The sequence below is a fragment of the Lytechinus pictus genome, chromosome 2 (assembly GCF_037042905.1).
Source record: "Lytechinus pictus isolate F3 Inbred chromosome 2, Lp3.0, whole genome shotgun sequence".
In the NCBI taxonomy this organism is placed as follows: Eukaryota; Metazoa; Echinodermata; class Echinoidea; order Temnopleuroida; family Toxopneustidae; genus Lytechinus; species Lytechinus pictus.
Window position 1 is genome coordinate 32,042,149 of NC_087246.1, and position 26,242 is coordinate 32,068,390.

Sequence of the window (26,242 nt, forward strand, 5' to 3'; positions counted from 1 at the left end):
ATCTTTCAAAACTTAGCCAAGTATATTTCGACATACATTTCGCACTAAAGGAATATACTATTATGGTTACGCTGATTAAAACCCGAGCTTTTATTAAAGGGATAGCAATCCCATTCCAAAAAGAAATGAAGAATCCAATGGTTCGAAAATTCATGCATATAGACCTAATACCTGAAATGGTTGAAATGAACAAAATTAAGAGATGAATTAATTCTTAAAACCATGGAATCATTTGTTGTCATTCTATTATCTTTCTTTGCATTGGTTGAATTGTAGGAGATAGCGCGAACGCAGATCTCCGCTATCATAAATTGTACGCCCGAGTTCCCCACGTTTGGGGGAATCGCAAGGTTCAGCAAGCCGGAGTGCAATGGCAAGCCTCGCCCTGGGGGTGCATCCTTCTTGATCAATGCGACCCCTGCGCCAGGTAAGTATGCTCTCCATTCATCGGTCACCGTACTTGATCAAATCTTATCTGCGATATAAAGCAGTTAATCATCTCACTCTACAAAGAGAAAACAGTCACATGATTTGATGGGTCTGTAGAATTTTTGTCAAATTTTGAGAATTAGAAACCTCAAATCTCTGTGTTACTCTCTGGAGCGAAATTAATGACGTATTCATGTAATTTAATGATTTAAGTTTAATAACCAGTACAAAATTGCAGGCAAAATCTGAAAAAGTAAGGATATGAATATTCATGAACTTGACAATAACTCTACTGACGTCGTAGATTATAATGACAAAAGCGTTACAACGATGAAAGCTTACTCGCATCCTGTTATAGGGTCAACCTTTCTTTTATTGGTCGTCATCATACTTTGGCAAAATCATACATTGATCTATTAAATATTTCGTAACAAAGATCTGTAGTTTGTAGCAGACCCTGAATCTTTTGTCCCATTTTAGAATGAAATGTGTGATGCTTTAATATCTCAATAAAGTTACCATGATTATATCTTTCCATATTAGGCGAAAAAAAAACACCACAAAGTTGAAACTAGCTCAGCCATTGAATCAGTCGTCTATAGCCTGAAAGTGACCCAAAGGAAATGACCATGCACCGTGATTTTTACCCATTTTTCGAAAAAAAATGTGACGAAAAACATTGGTTGGTTCATGCTGACGCTTTAAACGAGTTATTTATTTTTAGATAAGAAGCGTAATGCAACTTTTTACCAGTAACTAATGCTCATACCGGAAACGAAACAACGATGGACCAATAGGTTTTGAAATACGCCAAGTTGCAGTATGTATTATTTGGTAGGATTACCTTAAAAGATGTTTTTACAGAGGTTGTTTCAATGAGAAAACTACTTTAGGGTGCTTTTTATCGGAAACTTGCGACCTAGTATAATGAGCGAGCCAATTAGCTGGAAAATCAATCTTTCAAATTTTAATCCAAATCTTTCAAAACTTAGCCAAGTATATTTCGACATACATTTCGCACTAAAGGAATATACTATTATTGTTACGCTGATTAAAACCCGAGCTTTTATTAAAGGGATAGCAATCCCATTCCAAAAAGAAATGAAGAATCCAATGGTTCGAAAATTCATGCATATAGACCTAATACCTGAAATGGTTGAAATGAACAAAATTAAGAGATGAATTAATTCTTAAAACCATGGAATCATTTGTTGTCATTCTATTATCTTTCTTTGCATTGGTTGAATTGTATGAGATAGCGCGAACGCAGATCTCCGCTATCATAAATTGTACGCCCGAGTTCCCCACGTTTGGGGGAATCGCAAGGTTCAGCAAGCCGGAGTGCAATGGCAAGCCTCGCCCTGGGGGTGCATCCTTCTTGATCAATGCGACCCCTGCGCCAGGTAAGTATGCTCTCCATTCATCGGTCACCGTACTTGATCAAATCTTATCTGCGATATAAAGCAGTTAATCATCTCACTCTACAAAGAGAAAACAGTCACATGATTTGATGGGTCTGTAGAATTTTTGTCAAATTTTGAGAATTAGAAACCTCAAATCTCTGTGTTACTCTCTGGAGCGAAATTAATGACGTATTCATGTAATTTAATGATTTAAGTTTAATAACCAGTACAAAATTGCAGGCAAAATCTGAAAAAGTAAGGATATGAATATTTATGAACTTGACAATAACTCTACTGACGTCGTAGATTATAATGACAAAAGCGTTACAACGATGAAAGCTTACTCGCATCCTGTTATAGGGTCAACCTTTCTTTTATTGGTCGTCATCATACTTTGGCAAAATCATACATTGATCTATTAAATATTTCGTAACAAAGATCTCTAGTTTGTAGCAGACCCTGAATCTTTTGTCCCATTTTAGAATGAAATGTGTGATGCTTTAATATCTCAATAAAGTTACCATGATTATATCTTTCCATATTAGGCGAAAAAAAACACCACAAAGTTGAAACTAGCTCAGCCATTGAATCAGTCGTCAATAGCCTGAAAGTGACCCAAAGGAAATGACCATGCACCGTGATTTTTACCCATTTTGTGAAAAAAAATGTGACGAAAAACATTGGTTGGTTCATGCTGACGCTTTTAACGAGTTATTTATTTTTAGATAAGAAGCGTAATGCAACTTTTTACCAGTAACTAATGCTCATACCGGAAACGAAACAACGATGGACCAATAGGTTTTGAAATACGCCAAGTTGCAGTATGTATTATTTGGTAGGATTACCTTAAAAGATGTTTTTACAGAGGTTGTTTCAATGAGAAAACTACTTTAGGGTGCTTTTTATCGGAAACTTGCGACCTAGTATAATGAGCGAGCCAATTAGCTGGAAAATCAATCTTTCAAATTTTAATCCAAATCTTTCAAAACTTAGCCAAGTATATTTCGACATACATTTCGCACTAAAGGAATATACTATTATTGTTACGCTGATTAAAACCCGAGCTTTTATTAAAGGGATAGCAATCCCATTCCAAAAAGAAATGAAGAATCCAATGGTTCGAAAATTCATGCATATAGACCTAATACCTGAAATGGTTGAAATGAACAAAATTAAGAGATGAATTAATTCTTAAAACCATGGAATCATTTGTTGTCATTCTATTATCTTTCTTTGCATTGGTTGAATTGTAGGAGATAGCGCGAACGCAGATCTCCGCTATCATAAATTGTACGCCCGAGTTCCCCACGTTTGGGGGAATCGCAAGGTTCAGCAAGCCGGAGTGCAATGGCAAGCCTCGCCCTGGGGGTGCATCCTTCTTGATCAATGCGACCCCTGCTCCAGGTAAGTATGCTCTCCATTCATCGGTCACCGTACTTGATCAAATCTTATCTGCGATATAAAGCAGTTAATCATCTCACTCTACAAAGAGAAAACAGTCACATGATTTGATGGGTCTGTAGAATTTTTGTCAAATTTTGAGAATTAGAAACCTCAAATCTCTGTGTTACTCTCTGGAGCGAAATTAATGACGTATTCATGTAATTTAATGATTTAAGTTTATTAACCAGTACAAAATTGCAGGCAAAATCTGAAAAAGTAAGGATATGAATATTCATGAACTTGACAATAACTCTACTGACGTCGTAGATTATAATGACAAAAGCGTTACAACGATGAAAGCTTACTCGCATCCTGTTATAGGGTCAACCTTTCTTTTATTGGTCGTCATCATACTTTGGCAAAATCATACATTGATCTATTAAATATTTCGTAACAAAGATCTCTAGTTTGTAGCAGACCCTGAATCTTTTGTCCCATTTTAGAATGAAATGTGTGATGCTTTAATATCTCAATAAAGTTACCATGGTTATATCTTTCCATATTAAGCGAAAAAAAAAAACACCACAAAGTTGAAACTAGCTCAGCCATTGAATCAGTCGTGACCCAAAGGAAATGACCATGCACCGTGATTTTTACCCATTTTTTGAAAAAAAATGTGACGAAAAACATTGGTTGGTTCATGCTGACGCTTTAAACGAGTTATTTATTTTTAAATAAGAAGCGTAATGCAACTTTTTACCAGTAACTAATGCTCATACCGGAAACGAAACAACGATGGACCAATAGGTTTTGAAATACGCCAAGTTGCAGTATGTATTATTTGGTAGGATTACCTTAAAAGATGTTTTTACAGAGGTTGTTTCAATGAGAAAACTACTTTAGGGTGCTTTTTATCGGAAACTTGCGACCTAGTATAATGAGCGAGCCAATTAGCTGGAAAATCAATCTTTCAAATTTTAATCCAAATCTTTCAAAACTTAGCCAAGTATATTTCGACATACATTTCGCACTAAAGGAATATACTATTATTGTTACGCTGATTAAAACCCGAGCTTTTATTAAAGGGATAGCAATCCCATTCCAAAAAGAAATCAAGAATCCAATGGTTCGAAAATTCATGCATATAGACCTAATACCTGAAATGGTTGAAGTGAACAAAATTAAGAGATGAATTAATTCTTAAAACCATGGAATCATTTGTTGTCATTCTATTATCTTTCTTTGCATTGGTTGAATTGTAGGAGATAGCGCGAACGCAGATCTCCGCTATCATAAATTGTACGCCCGAGTTCCCAACGTTTGGGGGAATCGCAAGGTTCAGCAAGCCGGAGTGCAATGGCAAGCCTCGCCCTGGGGGTGCATCCTTCTTGATCAATGCGACCCCTGCGCCAGGTAAGTATGCTCTCCATTCATCGGTCACCGTACTTGATCAAATCTTATCTGCGATATAAAGCTTTTAATCATCTCACTCTACAAAGAGAAAACAGTCACATGATTTGATGGGTCTGTAGAATTTTTGTCAAATTTTGAGAATTAGAAACCTCAAATCTCTGTGTTACTCTCTGGAGCGAAATTAATGACGTATTCATGTAATTTAATGATTTAAGTTTAATAACCAGTACAAAATTGCAGGCAAAATCTGAAAAAGTAAGGATATGAATATTCATGAACTTGACAATAACTCTACTGACGTCGTAGATTATAATGACAAAAGCGTTACAACGATGAAAGCTTACTCGCATCCTGTTATAGGGTCAACCTTTCTTTTATTGGTCGTCATCATACTTTGGCAAAATCATACATTGATCTATTAAATATTTCGTAACAAAGATCTCTAGTTTGTAGCAGACCCTGAATCTTTTGTCCCATTTTAGAATGAAATGTGTGATGCTTTAATATCTCAATAAAGTTACCATGATTATATCTTTCCATATTAGGCGAAAAAAAAACACCACAAAGTTGAAACTAGCTCAGCCATTGAATCAGTCGTCAATAGCCTGAAAGTGACCCAAAGGAAATGACCATGCACCGTGATTTTTACCCATTTTTCGAAAAAAAATGTGACGAAAAACATTGGTTGGTTCATGCTGACGCTTTGAACGAGTTATTTATTTTTAGATAAGAAGCGTAATGCAACTTTTTACCAGTAACTAATGCTCATACCGGAAACGAAACAACGATGGACCAATAGGTTTTGAAATACGCCAAGTTGCAGTATGTATTATTTGGTAGGATTACCTTAAAAGATGTTTTTACAGAGGTTGTTTCAATGAGAAAACTACTTTAGGGTGCTTTTTATCGGAAACTTGCGACCTAGTATAATGAGCGAGCCAATTAGCTGGAAAATCAATCTTTCAAATTTTAATCCAAATCTTTCAAAACTTAGCCAAGTATATTTCGACATACATTTCGCACTAAAGGAATATACTATTATGGTTACGCTGATTAAAACCCGAGCTTTTATTAAAGGGATAGCAATCCCATTCCAAAAAGAAATGAAGAATCCAATGGTTCGAAAATTCATGCATATAGACCTAATACCTGAAATGGTTGAAATGAACAAAATTAAGAGATGAATTAATTCTTAAAACCATGGAATCATTTGTTGTCATTCTATTATCTTTCTTTGCATTGGTTGAATTGTAGGAGATAGCGCGAACGCAGATCTCCGCTATCATAAATTGTACGCCCGAGTTCCCCACGTTTGGGGGAATCGCAAGGTTCAGCAAGCCGGAGTGCAATGGCAAGCCTCGCCCTGGGGGTGCATCCTTCTTGATCAATGCGACCCCTGCGCCAGGTAAGTATGCTCTCCATTCATCGGTCACCGTACTTGATCAAATCTTATCTGCGATATTAAGCAGTTAATCATCTCACTCTACAAAGAGAAAACAGTCACATGATTTGATGGGTCTGTAGAATTTTTGTCAAATTTTGAGAATTAGAAACCTCAAATCTCTGTGTTACTCTCTGGAGCGAAATTAATGACGTATTCATGTAATTTAATGATTTAAGTTTAATAACCAGTACAAAATTGCAGGCAAAATCTGAAAAAGTAAGGATATGAATATTCATGAACTTGACAATAACTCTACTGACGTCGTAGATTATAATGACAAAAGCGTTACAACGATGAAAGCTTACTCGCATCCTGTTATAGGGTCAACCTTTCTTTTATTGGTCGTCATCATACTTTGGCAAAATCATACATTGATCTATTAAATATTTCGTAACAAAGATCTCTAGTTTGTAGCAGACCCTGAATCTTTTGTCCCATTTTAGAATGAAATGTGTGATGCTTTAATATCTCAATAAAGTTACCATGATTATATCTTTCCATATTAAGCGAAAAAAAAAAAACACCACAAAGTTGAAACTAGCTCAGCCATTGAATCAGTCGTCAATAGCCTGAAAGTGACCCAAAGGAAATGACCATGCACCGTGATTTTTACCCATTTTTTGAAAAAAAATGTGACGAAAAACATTGGTTGGTTCATGCTGACGCTTTAAACGAGTTATTTATTTTTAGATAAGAAGCGTAATGCAACTTTTTTACCAGTAACTAATGCTCATACCGGAAACGAAACAACGATGGACCAATAGGTTTTGAAATACGCCAAGTTGCAGTATGTATTATTTGGTAGGATTACCTTAAAAGATGTTTTTACAGAGGTTGTTTCAATGAGAAAACTACTTTAGGGTGCTTTTTATCGGAAACTTGCGACCTAGTATAATGAGCGAGCCAATTAGCTGGAAAATCAATCTTTCAAATTTTAATCCAAATCTTTCAAAACTTAGCCAAGTATATTTCGACATACATTTCGCACTAAAGGAATATACTATTATTGTTACGCTGATTAAAACCCGAGCTTTTATTAAAGGGATAGCAATCCCATTCCAAAAAGAAATCAAGAATCCAATGGTTCGAAAATTCATGCATATAGACCTAATACCTGAAATGGTTGAAGTGAACAAAATTAAGAGATGAATTAATTCTTAAAACCATGGAATCATTTGTTGTCATTCTATTATCTTTCTTTGCATTGGTTGAATTGTAGGAGATAGCGCGAACGCAGATCTCCGCTATCATAAATTGTACGCCCGAGTTCCCCACGTTTGGGGGAATCGCAAGGTTCAGCAAGCCGGAGTGCAATGGCAAGCCTCGCCCTGGGGGTGCATCCTTCTTGATCAATGCGACCCCTGCGCCAGGTAAGTATGCTCTCCATTCATCGGTCACCGTACTTGATCAAATCTTATCTGCGATATAAAGCAGTTAATCATCTCACTCTACAAAGAGAAAACAGTCACATGATTTGATGGGTCTGTAGAATTTTTGTCAAATTTTGAGAATTAGAAACCTCAAATCTCTGTGTTACTCTCTGGAGCGAAATTAATGACGTATTCATGTAATTTAATGATTTAAGTTTAATAACCAGTACAAAATTGCAGGCAAAATCTGAAAAAGTAAGGATATGAATATTCATGAACTTGACAATAACTCTACTGACGTCGTAGATTATAATGACAAAAGCGTTACAACGATGAAAGCTTACTCGCATCCTGTTATAGGGTCAACCTTTCTTTTATTGGTCGTCATCATACTTTGGCAAAATCATACATTGATCTATTAAATATTTCGTAACAAAGATCTCTAGTTTGTAGCAGACCCTGAATCTTTTGTCCCATTTTAGAATGAAATGTGTGATGCTTTAATATCTCAATAAAGTTACCATGATTATATCTTTCCATATTAGGCGAAAAAAAAACACCACAAAGTTGAAACTAGCTCAGCCATTGAATCAGTCGTCAATAGCCTGAAAGTGACCCAAAGGAAATGACCATGCACCGTGATTTTTACCCATTTTTCGAAAAAAAATGTGACGAAAAACATTGGTTGGTTCATGCTGACGCTTTAAACGAGTTATTTATTTTTAGATAAGAAGCGTAATGCAACTTTTTACCAGTAACTAATGCTCATACCGGAAACGAAACAACGATGGACCAATAGGTTTTGAAATACGCCAAGTTGCAGTATGTATTATTTGGTAGGATTACCTTAAAAGATGTTTTTACAGAGGTTGTTTCAATGAGAAAACTACTTTAGGGTGCTTTTTATCGGAAACTTGCGACCTAGTATAATGAGCGAGCCAATTAGCTGGAAAATCAATCTTTCAAATTTTAATCCAAATCTTTCAAAACTTAGCCAAGTATATTTCGACATACATTTCGCACTAAAGGAATATACTATTATTGTTACGCTGATTAAAACCCGAGCTTTTATTAAAGGGATAGCAATCCCATTCCAAAAAGAAATGAAGAATCCAATGGTTCGAAAATTCATGCATATAGACCTAATACCTGAAATGGTTGAAATGAACAAAATTAAGAGATGAATTAATTCTTAAAACCATGGAATCATTTGTTGTCATTCTATTATCTTTCTTTGCATTGGTTGAATTGTAGGAGATAGCGCGAACGCAGATCTCCGCTATCATAAATTGTACGCCCGAGTTCCCCACGTTTGGGGGAATCGCAAGGTTCAGCAAGCCGGAGTGCAATGGCAAGCCTCGCCCTGGGGGTGCATCCTTCTTGATCAATGCGACCCCTGCGCCAGGTAAGTATGCTCTCCATTCATCGGTCACCGTACTTGTTCAAATCTTATCTGCGATATAAAGCAGTTAATCATCTCACTCTACAAAGAGAAAACAGTCACATGATTTGATGGGTCTGTAGAATTTTTGTCAAATTTTGAGAATTAGAAACCTCAAATCTCTGTGTTACTCTCTGGAGCGAAATTAATGACGTATTCATGTAATTTAATGATTTAAGTTTAATAACCAGTACAAAATTGCAGGCAAAATCTGAAAAAGTAAGGATATGAATATTCATGAACTTGACAATAACTCTACTGACGTCGTAGATTATAATGACAAAAGCGTTACAACGATGAAAGCTTACTCGCATCCTGTTATAGGGTCAACCTTTCTTTTATTGGTCGTCATCATACTTTGGCAAAATCATACATTGATCTATTAAACATTTCGTAACAAAGATCTCTAGTTTGTAGCAGACCCTGAATCTTTTGTCCCATTTTAGAATGAAATGTGTGATGCTTTAATATCTCAATAAAGTTACCATGATTATATCTTTCCATATTAGGCGAAAAAAAAACACCACAAAGTTGAAACTAGCTCAGCCATTGAATCAGTCGTCAATAGCCTGAAAGTGACCCAAAGGAAATGACCATGCACCGTGATTTTTACCCATTTTTCGAAAAAAAAATGTGACGAAAAACATTGGTTGGTTCATGCTGACGCTTTAAACGAGTTATTTATTTTTAGATAAGAAGCGTAATGCAACTTTTTACCAGTAACTAATGCTCATACCGGAAACGAAACAACGATGGACCAATAGGTTTTGAAATACGCCAAGTTGTAGTATATATTATTTGGTAGGATTACCTTAAAAGATGTTTTTACAGAGGTTGTTTCAATGAGAAAACTACTTTAGGGTGCTTTTTATCGGAAACTTGCGACCTAGTATAATGAGCGAGCCAATTAGCTGGAAAATCAATCTTTCAAATTTTAATCCAAATCTTTCAAAACTTAGCCAAGTATATTTCGACATACATTTCGCACTAAAGGAATATACTATTATTGTTACGCTGATTAAAACCCGAGCTTTTATTAAAGGGATAGCAATCCCATTCCAAAAAGAAATGAAGAATCCAATGGTTCGAAAATTCATGCATATAGACCTAATACCTAAAATGGTTGAAATGAACAAAATTAAGAGATGAATTAATTCTTAAAACCATGGAATCATTTGTTGTCATTCTATTATCTTTCTTTGCATTGGTTGAATTGTAGGAGATAGCGCGAACGCAGATCTCCGCTATCATAAATTGTACGCCCGAGTTCCCCACGTTTGGGGGAATCGCAAGGTTCAGCAAGCCGGAGTGCAATGGCAAGCCTCGCCCTGGGGGTGCATCCTTCTTGATCAATGCGACCCCTGCGCCAGGTAAGTATGCTCTCCATTCATCGGTCACCGTACTTGATCAAATCTTATCTGCGATATAAAGCTTTTAATCATCTCACTCTACAAAGAGAAAACAGTCACATGATTTGATGGGTCTGTAGAATTTTTGTCAAATTTTGAGAATTAGAAACCTCAAATCTCTGTGTTACTCTCTGGAGCGAAATTAATGACGTATTCATGTAATTTAATGATTTAAGTTTAATAACCAGTACAAAATTGCAGGCAAAATCTGAAAAAGTAAGGATATGAATATTCATGAACTTGACAATAACTCTACTGACGTCGTAGATTATAATGACAAAAGCGTTACAACGATGAAAGCTTACTCGCATCCTGTTATAGGGTCAACCTTTCTTTTATTGGTCGTCATCATACTTTGGCAAAATCATACATTGATCTATTAAATATTTCGTAACAAAGATCTGTAGTTTGTAGCAGACCCTGAATCTTTTGTCCCATTTTAGAATGAAATGTGTGATGCTTTAATATCTCAATAAAGTTACCATGATTATATCTTTCCATATTAGGCGAAAAAAAAACACCACAAAGTTGAAACTAGCTCAGCCATTGAATCAGTCGTCAATAGCCTGAAAGTGACCCAAAGGAAATGACCATGCACCGTGATTTTTACCCATTTTTCGAAAAAAAATGTGACGAAAAACATTGGTTGGTTCATGCTGACGCTTTGAACGAGTTATTTATTTTTAGATAAGAAGCGTAATGCAACTTTTTACCAGTAACTAATGCTCATACCGGAAACGAAACAACGATGGACCAATAGGTTTTGAAATACGCCAAGTTGCAGTATGTATTATTTGGTAGGATTACCTTAAAAGATGTTTTTACAGAGGTTGTTTCAATGAGAAAACTACTTTAGGGTGCTTTTTATCGGAAACTTGCGACCAAGTATAATGAGCGAGCCAATTAGCTGGAAAATCAATCTTTCAAATTTTAATCCAAATCTTTCAAAACTTAGCCAAGTATATTTCGACATACATTTCGCACTAAAGGAATATACTATTATTGTTACGCTGATTAAAACCCGAGCTTTTATTAAAGGGATAGCAATCCCATTCCAAAAAGAAATGAAGAATCCAATGGTTCGAAAATTCATGCATATAGACCTAATACCTGAAATGGTTGAAATGAACAAAATTAAGAGATGAATTAATTCTTAAAACCATGGAATCATTTGTTGTCATTCTATTATCTTTCTTTGCATTGGTTGAATTGTAGGAGATAGCGCGAACGCAGATCTCCGCTATCATAAATTGTACGCCCGAGTTCCCCACGTTTGGGGGAATCGCAAGGTTCAGCAAGCCGGAGTGCAATGGCAAGCCTCGCCCTGGGGGTGCATCCTTCTTGATCAATGCGACCCCTGCGCCAGGTAAGTATGCTCTCCATTCATCGGTCACCGTACTTGATCAAATCTTATCTGCGATATAAAGCAGTTAATCATCTCACTCTACAAAGAGAAAACAGTCACATGATTTGATGGGTCTGTAGAATTTTTGTCAAATTTTGAGAATTAGAAACCTCAAAACTCTGTGTTACTCTCTGGAGCGAAATTAATGACGTATTCATGTAATTTAATGATTTAAGTTTAATAACCAGTACAAAATTGCAGGCAAAATCTGAAAAAGTAAGGATATGAATATTCATGAACTTGACAATAACTCTACTGACGTCGTAGATTATAATGACAAAAGCGTTACAACGATGAAAGCTTACTCGCATCCTGTTATAGGGTCAACCTTTCTTTTATTGGTCGTCATCATACTTTGGCAAAATCATACATTGATCTATTAAATATTTCGTAACAAAGATCTCTAGTTTGTAGCAGACCCTGAATCTTTTGTCCCATTTTAGAATGAAATGTGTGATGCTTTAATATCTCAATAAAGTTACCATGATTATATCTTTCCATATTAAGCGAAAAAAAAAAACACCACAAAGTTGAAACTAGCTCAGCCATTGAATCAGTCGTCAATAGCCTGAAAGTGACCCAAAGGAAATGACCATGCACCGTGATTTTTACCCATTTTTTGAAAAAAAATGTGACGAAAAACATTGGTTGGTTCATGCTGACGCTTTAAACGAGTTATTTATTTTTAGATAAGAAGCGTAATGCAACTTTTTTACCAGTAACTAATGCTCATACCGGAAACGAAACAACGATGGACCAATAGGTTTTGAAATACGCCAAGTTGCAGTATGTATTATTTGGTAGGATTACCTTAAAAGATGTTTTTACAGAGGTTGTTTCAATGAGAAAACTACTTTAGGGTGCTTTTTATCGGAAACTTGCGACCTAGTATAATGAGCGAGCCAATTAGCTGGAAAATCAATCTTTCAAATTTTAATCCAAATCTTTCAAAACTTAGCCAAGTATATTTCGACATACATTTCGCACTAAAGGAATATACTATTATTGTTACGCTGATTAAAACCCGAGCTTTTATTAAAGGGATAGCAATCCCATTCCAAAAAGAAATCAAGAATCCAATGGTTCGAAAATTCATGCATATAGACCTAATACCTGAAATGGTTGAAGTGAACAAAATTAAGAGATGAATTAATTCTTAAAACCATGGAATCATTTGTTGTCATTCTATTATCTTTCTTTGCATTGGTTGAATTGTAGGAGATAGCGCGAACGCAGATCTCCGCTATCATAAATTGTACGCCCGAGTTCCCCACGTTTGGGGGAATCGCAAGGTTCAGCAAGCCGGAGTGCAATGGCAAGCCTCGCCCTGGGGGTGCATTCTTCTTGATCAATGCGACCCCTGCGCCAGGTAAGTATGCTCTCCATTCATCGGTCACCGTACTTGATCAAATCTTATCTGCGATATAAAGCAGTTAATCATCTCACTCTACAAAGAGAAAACAGTCACATGATTTGATGGGTCTGTAGAATTTTTGTCAAATTTTGAGAATTAGAAACCTCAAATCTCTGTGTTACTCTCTGGAGCGAAATTAATGACGTATTCATGTAATTTAATGATTTAAGTTTAATAACCAGTACAAAATTGCAGGCAAAATCTGAAAAAGTAAGGATATGAATATTCATGAACTTGACAATAACTCTACTGACGTCGTAGATTATAATGACAAAAGCGTTACAACGATGAAAGCTTACTCGCATCCTGTTATAGGGTCAACCTTTCTTTTATTGGTCGTCATCATACTTTGGCAAAATCATACATTGATCTATTAAATATTTCGTAACAAAGATCTCTAGTTTGTAGCAGACCCTGAATCTTTTGTCCCATTTTAGAATGAAATGTGTGATGCTTTAATATCTCAATAAAGTTACCATGATTATATCTTTCCATATTAGGCGAAAAAAAAACACCACAAAGTTGAAACTAGCTCAGCCATTGAATCAGTCGTCAATAGCCTGAAAGTGACCCAAAGGAAATGACCATGCACCGTGATTTTTACCCATTTTTCGAAAAAAAATGTGACGAAAAACATTGGTTGGTTCATGCTGACGCTTTAAACGAGTTATTTATTTTTAGATAAGAAGCGTAATGCAACTTTTTACCAGTAACTAATGCTCATACCGGAAACGAAACAACGATGGACCAATAGGTTTTGAAATACGCCAAGTTGCAGTATGTATTATTTGGTAGGATTACCTTAAAAGATGTTTTTACAGAGGTTGTTTCAATGAGAAAACTACTTTAGGGTGCTTTTTATCGGAAACTTGCGACCTAGTATAATGAGCGAGCCAATTAGCTGGAAAATCAATCTTTCAAATTTTAATCCAAATCTTTCAAAACTTAGCCAAGTATATTTCGACATACATTTCGCACTAAAGGAATATACTATTATTGTTACGCTGATTAAAACCCGAGCTTTTATTAAAGGGATAGCAATCCCATTCCAAAAAGAAATCAAGAATCCAATGGTTCGAAAATTCATGCATATAGACCTAATACCTGAAATGGTTGAAATGAACAAAATTAAGAGATGAATTAATTCTTAAAACCATGGAATCATTTGTTGTCATTCTATTATCTTTCTTTGCATTGGTTGAGTTGTAGGAGATAGCGCGAACGCAGATCTCCGCTATCATAAATTGTACGCCCGAGTTCCCCACGTTTGGGGGAATCGCAAGGTTCAGCAAGCCGGAGTGCAATGGCAAGCCTCGCCCTGGGGGTGCATCCTTCTTGATCAATGCGACCCCTGCGCCAGGTAAGTATGCTCTCCATTCATCGGTCACCGTACTTGTTCAAATCTTATCTGCGATATAAAGCAGTTAATCATCTCACTCTACAAAGAGAAAACAGTCACATGATTTGATGGGTCTGTAGAATTTTTGTCAAATTTTGAGAATTAGAAACCTCAAATCTCTGTGTTACTCTCTGGAGCGAAATTAATGACGTATTCATGTAATTTAATGATTTAAGTTTAATAACCAGTACAAAATTGCAGGCAAAATCTGAAAAAGTAAGGATATGAATATTCATGAACTTGACAATAACTCTACTGACGTCGTAGATTATAATGACAAAAGCGTTACAACGATGAAAGCTTACTCGCATCCTGTTATAGGGTCAACCTTTCTTTTATTGGTCGTCATCATACTTTGGCAAAATCATACATTGATCTATTAAACATTTCGTAACAAAGATCTCTAGTTTGTAGCAGACCCTGAATCTTTTGTCCCATTTTAGAATGAAATGTGTGATGCTTTAATATCTCAATAAAGTTACCATGATTATATCTTTCCATATTAGGCGAAAAAAAAACACCACAAAGTTGAAACTAGCTCAGCCATTGAATCAGTCGTCAATAGCCTGAAAGTGACCCAAAGGAAATGACCATGCACCGTGATTTTTACCCATTTTTCGAAAAAAAAATGTGACGAAAAACATTGGTTGGTTCATGCTGACGCTTTAAACGAGTTATTTATTTTTAGATAAGAAGCGTAATGCAACTTTTTACCAGTAACTAATGCTCATACCGGAAACGAAACAACGATGGACCAATAGGTTTTGAAATACGCCAAGTTGCAGTATGTATTATTTGGTAGGATTACCTTAAAAGATGTTTTTACAGAGGTTGTTTCAATGAGAAAACTACTTTAGGGTGCTTTTTATCGGAAACTTGCGACCTAGTATAATGAGCGAGCCAATTAGCTGGAAAATCAATCTTTCAAATTTTAATCCAAATTTTTCAAAACTTAGCCAAGTATATTTCGACATACATTTCGCACTAAAGGAATATACTATTATTGTTACGCTGATTAAAACCCGAGCTTTTATTAAAGGGATAGCAATCCCATTCCAAAAAGAAATCAAGAATCCAATGGTTCGAAAATTCATGCATATAGACCTAATACCTGAAATGGTTGAAATGAACAAAATTAAGAGATGAATTAATTCTTAAAACCATGGAATCATTTGTTGTCATTCTATTATCTTTCTTTGCATTGGTTGAATTGTAGGAGATAGCGCGAACGCAGATCTCCGCTATCATAAATTGTACGCCCGAGTTCCCCACGTTTGGGGGAATCGCAAGGTTCAGCAAGCCGGAGTGCAATGGCAAGCCTCGCCCTGGGGGTGCATCCTTCTTGATCAATGCGACCCCTGCGCCAGGTAAGTATGCTCTCCATTCATCGGTCACCGTACTTGATCAAATCTTATCTGCGATATAAAGCAGTTAATCATCTCACTCTACAAAGAGAAAACAGTCACATGATTTGATGGGTCTGTAGAATTTTTGTCAAATTTTGAGAATTAGAAACCTCAAATCTCTGTGTTACTCTCTGGAGCGAAATTAATGACGTATTCATGTAATTTAATGATTTAAGTTTAATAACCAGTACAAAATTGCAGGCAAAATCTGAAAAAGTAAGGATATGAATATTCATGAACTTGACAATAACTCTACTGACGTCGTAGATTATAATGACAAAAGCGTTACAACGATGAAAGCTTACTCGCATCCTGTTATAGGGTCAACCTTTCTTTTATTGGTCGTCATCATACTTTGGCAAAATCATACATTGATCTATTAAATATTTCGTAACAAAGATCTCTAGTTTGTAGCAGACCCTGAATCTTTTGTCCCATTTTAGAATGAAATGTGTGATGCTTTAATATCTCAATAAAGTTACCATGATTATATCTTTCTATATTAGGCGAAAAAAAAACACCACAAAGTTGAAACTAGCTCAGCCATTGAATCAGTCGTCAATAGCCTGAAAGTGACCCAAAGGAAATGACCATGCACCGTGATTTTTACCCATTTTTCGAAAAAAAATGTGACGAAAAACATTGGTTGGTTCATGCTGACGCTTTAAACGAGTTATTTATTTTTAGATAAGAAGCGTAATGCAACTTTTTACCAGTAACTAATGCTCATACCGGAAACGAAACAACGATGGACCAATAGGTTTTGAAATACGCCAAGTTGCAGTATGTATTATTTGGTAGGATTACCTTAAAAGATGTTTTTACAGAGGTTGTTTCAATGAGAAAACTACTTTAGGGTGCTTTTTATCGGAAACTTGCGACCTAGTATAATGAGCGAGCCAATTAGCTGGAAAATCAATCTTTCAAATTTTAATCAAAATTTTTCAAAACTTAGCCAAGTATATTTCGACATACATTTCGCACTAAAGGAATATACTATTATTGTTACGCTGATTAAAACCCGAGCTTTTATTAAAGGGATAGCAATCCCATTCCAAAAAGAAATCAAGAATCCAATGGTTCGAAAATTCATGCATATAGACCTAATACCTGAAATGGTTGAAATGAACAAAATTAAGAGATGAATTAATTCTTAAAACCATGGAATCATTTGTTGTCATTCTATTATCTTTCTTTGCATTGGTTGAATTGTAGGAGATAGCGCGAACGCAGATCTCCGCTATCATAAATTGTACGCCCGAGTTCCCCACGTTTGGGGGAATCGCAAGGTTCAGCAAGCCGGAGTGCAATGGCAAGCCTCGCCCTGGGGGTGCATCCTTCTTGATCAATGCGACCCCTGCGCCAGGTAAGTATGCTCTCCATTCATCGGTCACCGTACTTGATCAAATCTTATCTGCGATATAAAGCAGTTAATCATCTCACTCTACAAAGAGAAAACAGTCACATGATTTGATGGGTCTGTAGAATTTTTGTCAAATTTTGAGAATTAGAAACCTCAAATCTCTGTGTTACTCTCTGGAGCGAAATTAATGACGTATTCATGTAATTTAATGATTTAAGTTTAATAACCAGTACAAAATTGCAGGCAAAATCTGAAAAAGTAAGGATATGAATATTCATGAACTTGACAATAACTCTACTGACGTCGTAGATTATAATGACAAAAGCGTTACAACGATGAAAGCTTACTCGCATCCTGTTATAGGGTCAACCTTTCTTTTATTGGTCATCATCATACTTTGGCAAAATCATACATTGATCTATTAAATATTTCGTAACAAAGATCTCTAGTTTGTAGCAGACCCTGAATCTTTTGTCCCATTTTAGAATGAAATGTGTGATGCTTTAATATCTCAATAAAGTTACCATGATTATATCTTTCCATATTAAGCCAAAAAAAAAAACACCACAAAGTTGAAACTAGCTCAGCCATTGAATCAGTCGTCAATAGCCTGAAAGTGACCCAAAGGAAATGACCATGCACCGTGATTTTTACCCATTTTTTGAAAAAAAATGTGACGAAAAACATTGGTTGGTTCATGCTGACGCTTTAAACGAGTTATTTATTTTTAGATAAGAAGCGTTATGCAACTTTTTACCAGTAACTAATGCTCATACCGGAAACGAAACAACGATGGACCAATAGGTTTTGAAATACGCCAAGTTGCAGTATGTATTATTTGGTAGGATTACCTTAAAAGATGTTTTTACAGAGGTTGTTTTAATGAGAAAACTACTTTAGGGTGCTTTTTATCGGAAACTTGCGACCTAGTATAATGAGCGAGCCAATTAGCTGGAAAATCAATCTTTCAAATTTTAATCCAAATCTTTCAAAACTTAGCCAAGTATATTTCGACATACATTTCGCACTAAAGGAATATACTATTATTGTTACGCTGATTAAAACCCGAGCTTTTATTAAAGGGATAGCAATCCCATTCCAAAAAGAAATCAAGAATCCAATGGTTCGAAAATTCATGCATATAGACCTAATACCTGAAATGGTTGAAATGAACAAAATTAAGAGATGAATTAATTCTTAAAACCATGGAATCATTTGTTGTCATTCTATTATCTTTCTTTGCATTGGTTGAATTGTAGGAGATAGCGCGAACGCAGATCTCCGCTATCATAAATTGTACGCCCGAGTTCCCCACGTTTGGGGGAATCTCAAGGTTCAGCAAGCCGGAGTGCAATGGCAAGCCTCGCCCTGGGGGTGCATCCTTCTTGATCAATGCGACCCCTGCGCCAGGTAAGTATGCTCTCCATTCATCGGTCACCGTACTTGTTCAAATCTTATCTGCGATATAAAGCAGTTAATCATCTCACTCTACAAAGAGAAAACAGTCACATGATTTGATGGGTCTGTAGAATTTTTGTCAAATTTTGAGAATTAGAAACCTCAAATCTCTGTGTTACTCTCTGGAGCGAAATTAATGACGTATTCATGTAATTTAATGATTTAAGTTTAATAACCAGTACAAAATTGCAGGCAAAATCTGAAAAAGTAAGGATATGAATATTCATGAACTTGACAATAACTCTACTGACGTCGTAGATTATAATGACAAAAGCGTTACAACGATGAAAGCTTACTCGCATCCTGTTATAGGGTCAACCTTTCTTTTATTGGTCGTCATCATACTTTGGCAAAATCATACATTGATCTATTAAATATTTCGTAACAAAGATCTGTAGTTTGTAGCAGACCCTGAATCTTTTGTCCCATTTTAGAATGAAATGTGTGATGCTTTAATATCTCAATAAAGTTACCATGATTATATCTTTCCATATTAAGCCAAAAAAAAAAACACCACAAAGTTGAAACTAGCTCAGCCATTGATTCAGTCGTCAATAGCCTGAAAGTGACCCAAAGGAAATGACCATGCACCGTGATTTTTACCCATTTTTTGAAAAAAAATGTGACGAAAAACATTGGTTGGTTCATGCTGACGCTTTAAACGAGTTATTTATTTTTAGATAAGAAGCGTAATGCAACTTTTTACCAGTAACTAATGCTCATACCGGAAACGAAACAACGATGGACCAATAGGTTTTGAAATACGCCAAGTTGCAGTATGTATTATTTGGTAGGATTACCTTAAAAGATGTTTTTACAGAGGTTGTTTCAATGAGAAAACTACTTTAGGGTGCTTTTTATCGGAAACTTGCGACCTAGTATAATGAGCGAGCCAATTAGCTGGAAAATCAATCTTTCAAATTTTAATCCAAATCTTTCAAAACTTAGCCAAGTATATTTCGACATACATTTCGCACTAAAGGAATATACTATTATTGTTACGCTGATTAAAACCCGAGCTTTTATTAAAGGGATAGCAATCCCATTCCAAAAAGAAATCAAGAATCCAATGGTTCGAAAATTCATGCATATAGACCTAATACCTGAAATGGTTGAAATGAACAAAATTAAGAGATGAATTAATTCTTAAAACCATGGAATCATTTGTTGTCATTCTATTATCTTTCTTTGCATTGGTTGAATTGTAGGAGATAGCGCGAACGCAGATCTCCGCTATCATAAATTGTACGCCCGAGTTCCCCACGTTTGGGGGAATCTCAAGGTTCAGCAAGCCGGAGTGCAATGGCAAGCCTCGCCCTGGGGGTGCATCCTTCTTGATCAATGCGACCCCTGCGCCAGGTAAGTATGCTCTCCATTCATCGGTCACCGTACTTGTTCAAATCTTATCTGCGATATAAAGCAGTTAATCATCTCACTCTACAAAGAGAAAACAGTCACATGATTTGATGGGTCTGTAGAATTTTTGTCAAATTTTGAGAATTAGAAACCTCAAATCTCTGTGTTACTCTCTGGAGCGAAATTAATGACGTATTCATGTAATTTAATGATTTAAGTTTAATAACCAGTACAAAATTGCAGGCAAAATCTGAAAAAGTAAGGATATGAATATTCATGAACTTGACAATAACTCTACTGACGTCGTAGATTATAATGACAAAAGCGTTACAACGATGAAAGCTTACTCGCATCCTGTTATAGGGTCAACCTTTCTTTTATTGGTCGTCATCATACTTTGGCAAAATCATACATTGATCTATTAAATATTTCGTAACAAAGATCTGTAGTTTGTAGCAGACCCTGAATCTTTTGTCCCATTTTAGAATGAAATGTGTGATGCTTTAATATCTCAATAAAGTTACCATGATTATATCTTTCCATATTAGGCGAAAAAAAAACACCACAAAGTTGAAACTAGCTCAGCCATTGAATCAGTCGTCAATAGCCTGAAAGTGACCCAAAGGAAATGACCATGCACCGTGATTTTTACCCATTTTTTGAAAAAAAATGTGACGAAAAACATTGGTTGGTTCATGCTGACGCTTTTAACGAGTTATTTATTTTTAGATAAGAAGCGTAATGCAACTTTTTACCAGTAACTAATGCTCATACCGGAAACGAAACAACGATGGACCAATAGGTTTTGAAATACGCCAAGTTGCAGTATGTATTATTTGGTAGGATTACCTTAAAAGATGTTTTTACAGAGGTTGTTTCAATGAGAAAACTACTTTAGGGTGCTTTTTATCGGAAACTTGCGACCTAGTATAATGAGCGAGCCAATTAGCTGGAAAATCAATCTTTCAAATTTTAATCCAAATCTTTCAAAACTTAGCCAAGTATATTTCGACATACATTTCGCACTAAAGGAATATACTATTATTGTTACGCTGATTAAAACCCGAGCTTTTATTAAAGGGATAGCAATCCCATTCCAAAAAGAAATGAAGAATCCAATGGTTCGAAAATTCATGCATATAGACCTAATACCTGAAATGGTTGAAATGAACAAAATTAAGAGATGAATTAATTCTTAAAACCATGGAATCATTTGTTGTCATTCTATTATCTTTCTTTGCATTGGTTGAATTGTAGGAGATAGCGCGAACGCAGATCTCCGCTATCATAAATTGTACGCCCGAGTTCCCCACGTTTGGGGGAATCGCAAGGTTCAGCAAGCCGGAGTGCAATGGCAAGCCTCGCCCTGGGGGTGCATCCTTCTTGATCAATGCGACCCCTGCGCCAGGTAAGTATGCTCTCCATTCATCGGTCACCGTACTTGATCAAATCTTATCTGCGATATAAAGCAGTTAATCATCTCACTCTACAAAGAGAAAACAGTCACATGATTTGATGGGTCTGTAGAATTTTTGTCAAATTTTGAGAATTAGAAACCTCAAATCTCTGTGTTACTCTCTGGAGCGAAATTAATGACGTATTCATGTAATTTAATGATTTAAGTTTAATAACCAGTACAAAATTGCAGGCTAAATCTAAAAAATAAGGATATGAATATTCATGAACTTGACAATAACTCTACTGACGTCGTAGATTATAATGACAAAAGCGTTACAACGATGAAAGCTTACTCGCATCCTGTTATAGGGTCAACCTTTCTTTTATTGGTCGTCATCATACTTTGGCAAAATCATACATTGATCTATTAAATATTTCGTAACAAAGATCTCTAGTTTGTAGCAGACCCTGAATCTTTTGTCCCATTTTAGAATGAAATGTGTAATGCTTTAATATCTCAATAAAGTTACCATGATTACATCTTTCCATATTAGGCGAAAAAAAAAAACACCACAAAGTTGAAACTAGCTCAGCCATTGAATCAGTCGTCAATAGCCTGAAAGTGACCCAAAGGAAATGACCATGCACCGTGATTTTTACCCATTTTTCGAAAAGAAATGTGACGAAAAACATTGGTTGGTTCATGCTGACGCTTTAAACGAGTTATTTATTTTTAGATAAGAAGCGTAATGCAACTTTTTACCAGTAACTAATGCTCATACCGGAAACGAAACAACGATGGACCAATAGGTTTTGAAATACGCCAAGTTGCAGTATGTATTATTTGGTAGGATTACCTTAAAAGATGTTTTTACAGAGGTTGTTTCAATGAGAAAACTACTTTAGGGTGCTTTTTATCGGAAACTTGCGACCTAGTATAATGAGCGAGCCAATTAGCTGGAAAATCAATCTTTCAAATTTTAATCCAAATCTTTCAAAACTTAGCCAAGTATATTTCGACATACATTTCGCACTAAAGGAATATACTATTATTGTTACGCTGATTAAAACCCGAGCTTTTATTAAAGGGATAGCAATCCCATTCCAAAAAGAAATCAAGAATCCAATGGTTCGAAAATTCATGCATATAGACCTAATACCTGAAATGGTTGAAATGAACAAAATTAAGAGATGAATTAATTCTTAAAACCATGGAATCATTTGTTGTCATTCTATTATCTTTCTTTGCATTGGTTGAATTGTAGGAGATAGCGCGAACGCAGATCTCCTCTATCATAAATTGTACGCCCGAGTTCCCCAAGTTTGGGGGAATCGCAAGGTTCAGCAAGCCGGAGTGCAATGGCAAGCCTCGCCCTGGGGGTGCATCCTTCTTGATCAATGCGACCCCTGCGCCAGGTAAGTATGCTCTCCATTCATCGGTCACCGTACTTGATCAAATCTTATCTGCGATATAAAGCAGTTAATCATCTCACTCTACAAAGAGAAAACAGTCACATGATTTGATGGGTCTGTAGAATTTTTGTCAAATTTTGAGAATTAGAAACCTCAAATCTCTGTGTTACTCTCTGGAGCGAAATTAATGACGTATTCATGTAATTTAATGATTTAAGTTTAATAACCAGTACAAAATTGCAGGCAAAATCTGAAAAAGTAAGGATATGAATATTTATGAACTTGACAATAACTCTACTGACGTCGTAGATTATAATGACAAAAGCGTTACAACGATGAAAGCTTACTCGCATCCTGTTATAGGGTCAACCTTTCTTTTATTGGTCGTCATCATACTTTGGCAAAATCATACATTGATCTATTAAATATTTCGTAACAAAGATCTCTAGTTTGTAGCAGACCCTGAATCTTTTGTCCCATTTTAGAATGAAATGTGTGATGCTTTAATATCTCAATAAAGTTACCATGATTATATCTTTCCATATTAAGCCAAAAAAAAAACACCACAAAGTTGAAACTAGCTCAGCCATTGAATCAGTCGTCAATAGCCTGAAAGTGACCCAAAGGAAATGACCATGCACCGTGATTTTTACCCATTTTTCGAAAAGAAATGTGACGAAAAACATTGGTTGGTTCATGCTGACGCTTTAAACGAGTTATTTATTTTTAGATAAGAAGCGTAATGCAACTTTTTACCAGTAACTAATGCTCATACCGGAAACGAAACAACGATGGACCAATAGGTTTTAAAATACGCCAAGTTGCAGTATGTATTATTTGGAAGGATTACCTTAAAAGATGTTTTTTCAGACGTTGTTTCAATGAGAAAACTATTTTTAGGGTGCTTTTTATCGGAAACTTGCAACCTAGTATAATGAGCGAGCCAATTAGCTGGAAAATCAATCTTTCAAATTTTAATCCAAATCTTTCAAAACTTAGCCAAGTATATTTCGACATACATTTCGCACTAAAGGAATATACTATTATTGTTACGCTGATTAAAACCCTAGCTTTTATTAAAGGGATAGCAATCCCTTTCCAAAAAGAAATCAAGAATCCAATGGTTCGAAAATTCATGCATATAGACATAATACCTGAAATGGTTGAAATGAACAAAATTAAGAGATGAATTAATTCTTAAAACCATGGAATCATTTGTTGTCATTCTATTATCTTTCTTTGCATTGGTTGAATTGTATATAGGAGATAGCGCGAACGCAGATCTCCGCTATCATAAATTGTACGCCCGAGTTCCCCACGTTTGGGGGAATCGCAAGGTTCAGCAAGCCGGAGTGCAATGGCAAGCCTCGCCCTGGGGGTGCATCCTTCTTGATCAATGCGACCCCTGCGCCAGGTAAGTATGCTCTCCATTCATCGGTCACCGTACTTGATCAAATCTTATCTGCGATATAAAGCAGTTAATCATCTCACTCTACAAAGAGAAAACAGTCACATGATTTGATGGGTCTGTAGAATTTTTGTCAAATTTTGAGAATTAGAAACCTCAAATCTCTGTGTTACTCTCTGGAGCGAAATTAATGACGTATTCATGTAATTTAATGATTTAAGTTTAATAACCAGTACAAAATTGCAGGCAAAATCTGAAAAAGTAAGGATATGAATATTCATGAACTTGACAATAACTCTACTGACGTCGTAGATTATAATGACAAAAGCGTTACAACGATGAAAGCTTACTCGCATCCTGTTATAGGGTCAACCTTTCTTTTATTGGTCGTCATCATACTTTGGCAAAATCATACATTGATCTATTAAATATTTCGTAACAAAGATCTCTAGTTTGTAGCAGACCCTGAATCTTTTGTCCCATTTTAGAATGAAATGTGTGATGCTTTAATATCTCAATAAAGTTACCATGATTATATCTTTCCATATTAGGCGAAAAAAAAAAACACCACAAAGTTGAAACTAGCTCAGCCATTGAATCAGTCGTCAATAGCCAGAAAGTGACCCAAAGGAAATGACCATGCACCGTGATTTTTACCCATTTTTCGAAAAAAAATGTGACGAAAAACATTGGTTGGTTCATGCTGACGCTTTAAACGAGTTATTTATTTTTAGATAAGAAGCGTAATGCAACTTTTTACCAGTAACTAATGCTCATACCGGAAACGAAACAACGATGGACCAATAGGTTTTGAAATACGCCAAGTTGCAGTATGTATTATTTGGTAGGATTACCTTAAAAGATGTTTTTACAGAGGTTGTTTTAATGAGAAAACTACTTTAGGGTGCTTTTTATCGGAAACTTGCGACCTAGTATAATGAGCGAGCCAATTAGCTGGAAAATCAATCTTTCAAATTTTAATCCAAATCTTTCAAAACTTAGCCAAGTATATTTCGACATACATTTCGCACTAAAGGAATATACTATTATTGTTACGCTGATTAAAACCCTAGCTTTTATTAAAGGGATAGCAATCCCATTCCAAAAAGAAATCAAGAATCCAATGGTTCGAAAATTCATGCATATAGACCTAATACCTGAAATGGTTGAAATGAACAAAATTAAGAGATGAATTAATTCTTAAAACCATGGAATCATTTGTTGTCATTCTATTATCTTTCTTTGCATTGGTTGAATTGTAGGAGATAGCGCGAACGCAGATCTCCGCTATCATAAATTGTACGCCCGAGTTCCCCACGTTTGGGGGAATCGCAAGGTTCAGCAAGCCGGAGTGCAATGGCAAGCCTCGCCCTGGGGGTGCATCCTTCTTGATCAATGCGACCCCTGCGCCAGGTAAGTATGCTCTCCATTCATCGGTCACCGTACTTGATCAAATCTTATCTGCGATATAAAGCAGTTAATCATCTCACTCTACAAAGAGAAAATAGTCACATGATTTGATGGGTCTGTAGAATTTTTGTCAAATTTTGAGAATTAGAAACCTCAAATCTCTGTGTTACTCTCTGGAGCGAAATTAATGACGTATTCATGTAATTTAATGATTTAAGTTTAATAACCAGTACAAAATTGCAGGCAAAATCTGAAAAAGTAAGGATATGAATATTCATGAACTTGACAATAACTCTACTGACGTCGTAGATTATAATGACAAAAGCGTTACAACGATGAAAGCTTACTCGCATCCTGTTATAGGGTCAACCTTTCTTTTATTGGTCGTCATCATACTTTGGCAAAATCATACATTGATCTATTAAATATTTCGTAACAAAGATCTCTAGTTTGTAGCAGACCCTGAATCTTTTGTCCCATTTTAGAATGAAATGTGTGATGCTTTAATATCTCAATAAAG

The 26,242-nt window shown here is 35.8% G+C and overlaps 19 non-coding genes across 19 annotated transcripts; all 19 read right to left on the reverse strand.

The window, feature by feature from the left end:
* Positions 1–273: 273 nt before the first annotated feature.
* LOC135153337 (U1 spliceosomal RNA) lies at positions 274–435 on the reverse strand. Its single transcript, XR_010292785.1, has one exon. It is a non-coding gene; the product is annotated as a U1 spliceosomal RNA (small nuclear RNA).
* Positions 436–1,679: 1,244 nt separating this feature from the next.
* On the reverse strand, positions 1,680–1,840 carry LOC135153354 (U1 spliceosomal RNA). The gene has a single exon (XR_010292803.1). It is a non-coding gene; the product is annotated as a U1 spliceosomal RNA (small nuclear RNA).
* A 1,242-nt stretch (positions 1,841–3,082) lies between these two features.
* Positions 3,083–3,244, reverse strand: LOC135153357 (U1 spliceosomal RNA). Its single transcript, XR_010292806.1, has one exon. It is a non-coding gene; the product is annotated as a U1 spliceosomal RNA (small nuclear RNA).
* A 1,230-nt stretch (positions 3,245–4,474) lies between these two features.
* Positions 4,475–4,636, reverse strand: LOC129255149 (U1 spliceosomal RNA). The gene has a single exon (XR_008583845.2). It is a non-coding gene; the product is annotated as a U1 spliceosomal RNA (small nuclear RNA).
* A 1,243-nt stretch (positions 4,637–5,879) lies between these two features.
* LOC129255158 (U1 spliceosomal RNA) lies at positions 5,880–6,041 on the reverse strand. Its single transcript, XR_008583854.2, has one exon. It is a non-coding gene; the product is annotated as a U1 spliceosomal RNA (small nuclear RNA).
* A 1,247-nt stretch (positions 6,042–7,288) lies between these two features.
* LOC129255171 (U1 spliceosomal RNA) lies at positions 7,289–7,450 on the reverse strand. Its single transcript, XR_010292786.1, has one exon. It is a non-coding gene; the product is annotated as a U1 spliceosomal RNA (small nuclear RNA).
* Positions 7,451–8,693: 1,243 nt separating this feature from the next.
* Positions 8,694–8,855, reverse strand: LOC135153338 (U1 spliceosomal RNA). Its single transcript, XR_010292787.1, has one exon. It is a non-coding gene; the product is annotated as a U1 spliceosomal RNA (small nuclear RNA).
* Positions 8,856–10,099: 1,244 nt separating this feature from the next.
* LOC135153340 (U1 spliceosomal RNA) lies at positions 10,100–10,261 on the reverse strand. The gene has a single exon (XR_010292788.1). It is a non-coding gene; the product is annotated as a U1 spliceosomal RNA (small nuclear RNA).
* A 1,243-nt stretch (positions 10,262–11,504) lies between these two features.
* On the reverse strand, positions 11,505–11,666 carry LOC135153341 (U1 spliceosomal RNA). The gene has a single exon (XR_010292789.1). It is a non-coding gene; the product is annotated as a U1 spliceosomal RNA (small nuclear RNA).
* A 1,246-nt stretch (positions 11,667–12,912) lies between these two features.
* Positions 12,913–13,074, reverse strand: LOC135153350 (U1 spliceosomal RNA). Its single transcript, XR_010292799.1, has one exon. It is a non-coding gene; the product is annotated as a U1 spliceosomal RNA (small nuclear RNA).
* A 1,243-nt stretch (positions 13,075–14,317) lies between these two features.
* On the reverse strand, positions 14,318–14,479 carry LOC135153342 (U1 spliceosomal RNA). The gene has a single exon (XR_010292790.1). It is a non-coding gene; the product is annotated as a U1 spliceosomal RNA (small nuclear RNA).
* Positions 14,480–15,723: 1,244 nt separating this feature from the next.
* Positions 15,724–15,885, reverse strand: LOC135153343 (U1 spliceosomal RNA). Its single transcript, XR_010292791.1, has one exon. It is a non-coding gene; the product is annotated as a U1 spliceosomal RNA (small nuclear RNA).
* A 1,243-nt stretch (positions 15,886–17,128) lies between these two features.
* LOC135153344 (U1 spliceosomal RNA) lies at positions 17,129–17,290 on the reverse strand. Its single transcript, XR_010292792.1, has one exon. It is a non-coding gene; the product is annotated as a U1 spliceosomal RNA (small nuclear RNA).
* Positions 17,291–18,535: 1,245 nt separating this feature from the next.
* Positions 18,536–18,697, reverse strand: LOC135153355 (U1 spliceosomal RNA). The gene has a single exon (XR_010292804.1). It is a non-coding gene; the product is annotated as a U1 spliceosomal RNA (small nuclear RNA).
* Positions 18,698–19,942: 1,245 nt separating this feature from the next.
* On the reverse strand, positions 19,943–20,104 carry LOC135153356 (U1 spliceosomal RNA). The gene has a single exon (XR_010292805.1). It is a non-coding gene; the product is annotated as a U1 spliceosomal RNA (small nuclear RNA).
* Positions 20,105–21,347: 1,243 nt separating this feature from the next.
* Positions 21,348–21,509, reverse strand: LOC135153345 (U1 spliceosomal RNA). Its single transcript, XR_010292794.1, has one exon. It is a non-coding gene; the product is annotated as a U1 spliceosomal RNA (small nuclear RNA).
* A 1,244-nt stretch (positions 21,510–22,753) lies between these two features.
* Positions 22,754–22,915, reverse strand: LOC135153359 (U1 spliceosomal RNA). The gene has a single exon (XR_010292809.1). It is a non-coding gene; the product is annotated as a U1 spliceosomal RNA (small nuclear RNA).
* A 1,249-nt stretch (positions 22,916–24,164) lies between these two features.
* LOC135153346 (U1 spliceosomal RNA) lies at positions 24,165–24,326 on the reverse strand. The gene has a single exon (XR_010292795.1). It is a non-coding gene; the product is annotated as a U1 spliceosomal RNA (small nuclear RNA).
* Positions 24,327–25,571: 1,245 nt separating this feature from the next.
* LOC135153347 (U1 spliceosomal RNA) lies at positions 25,572–25,733 on the reverse strand. Its single transcript, XR_010292796.1, has one exon. It is a non-coding gene; the product is annotated as a U1 spliceosomal RNA (small nuclear RNA).
* Positions 25,734–26,242: the final 509 nt, after the last annotated feature.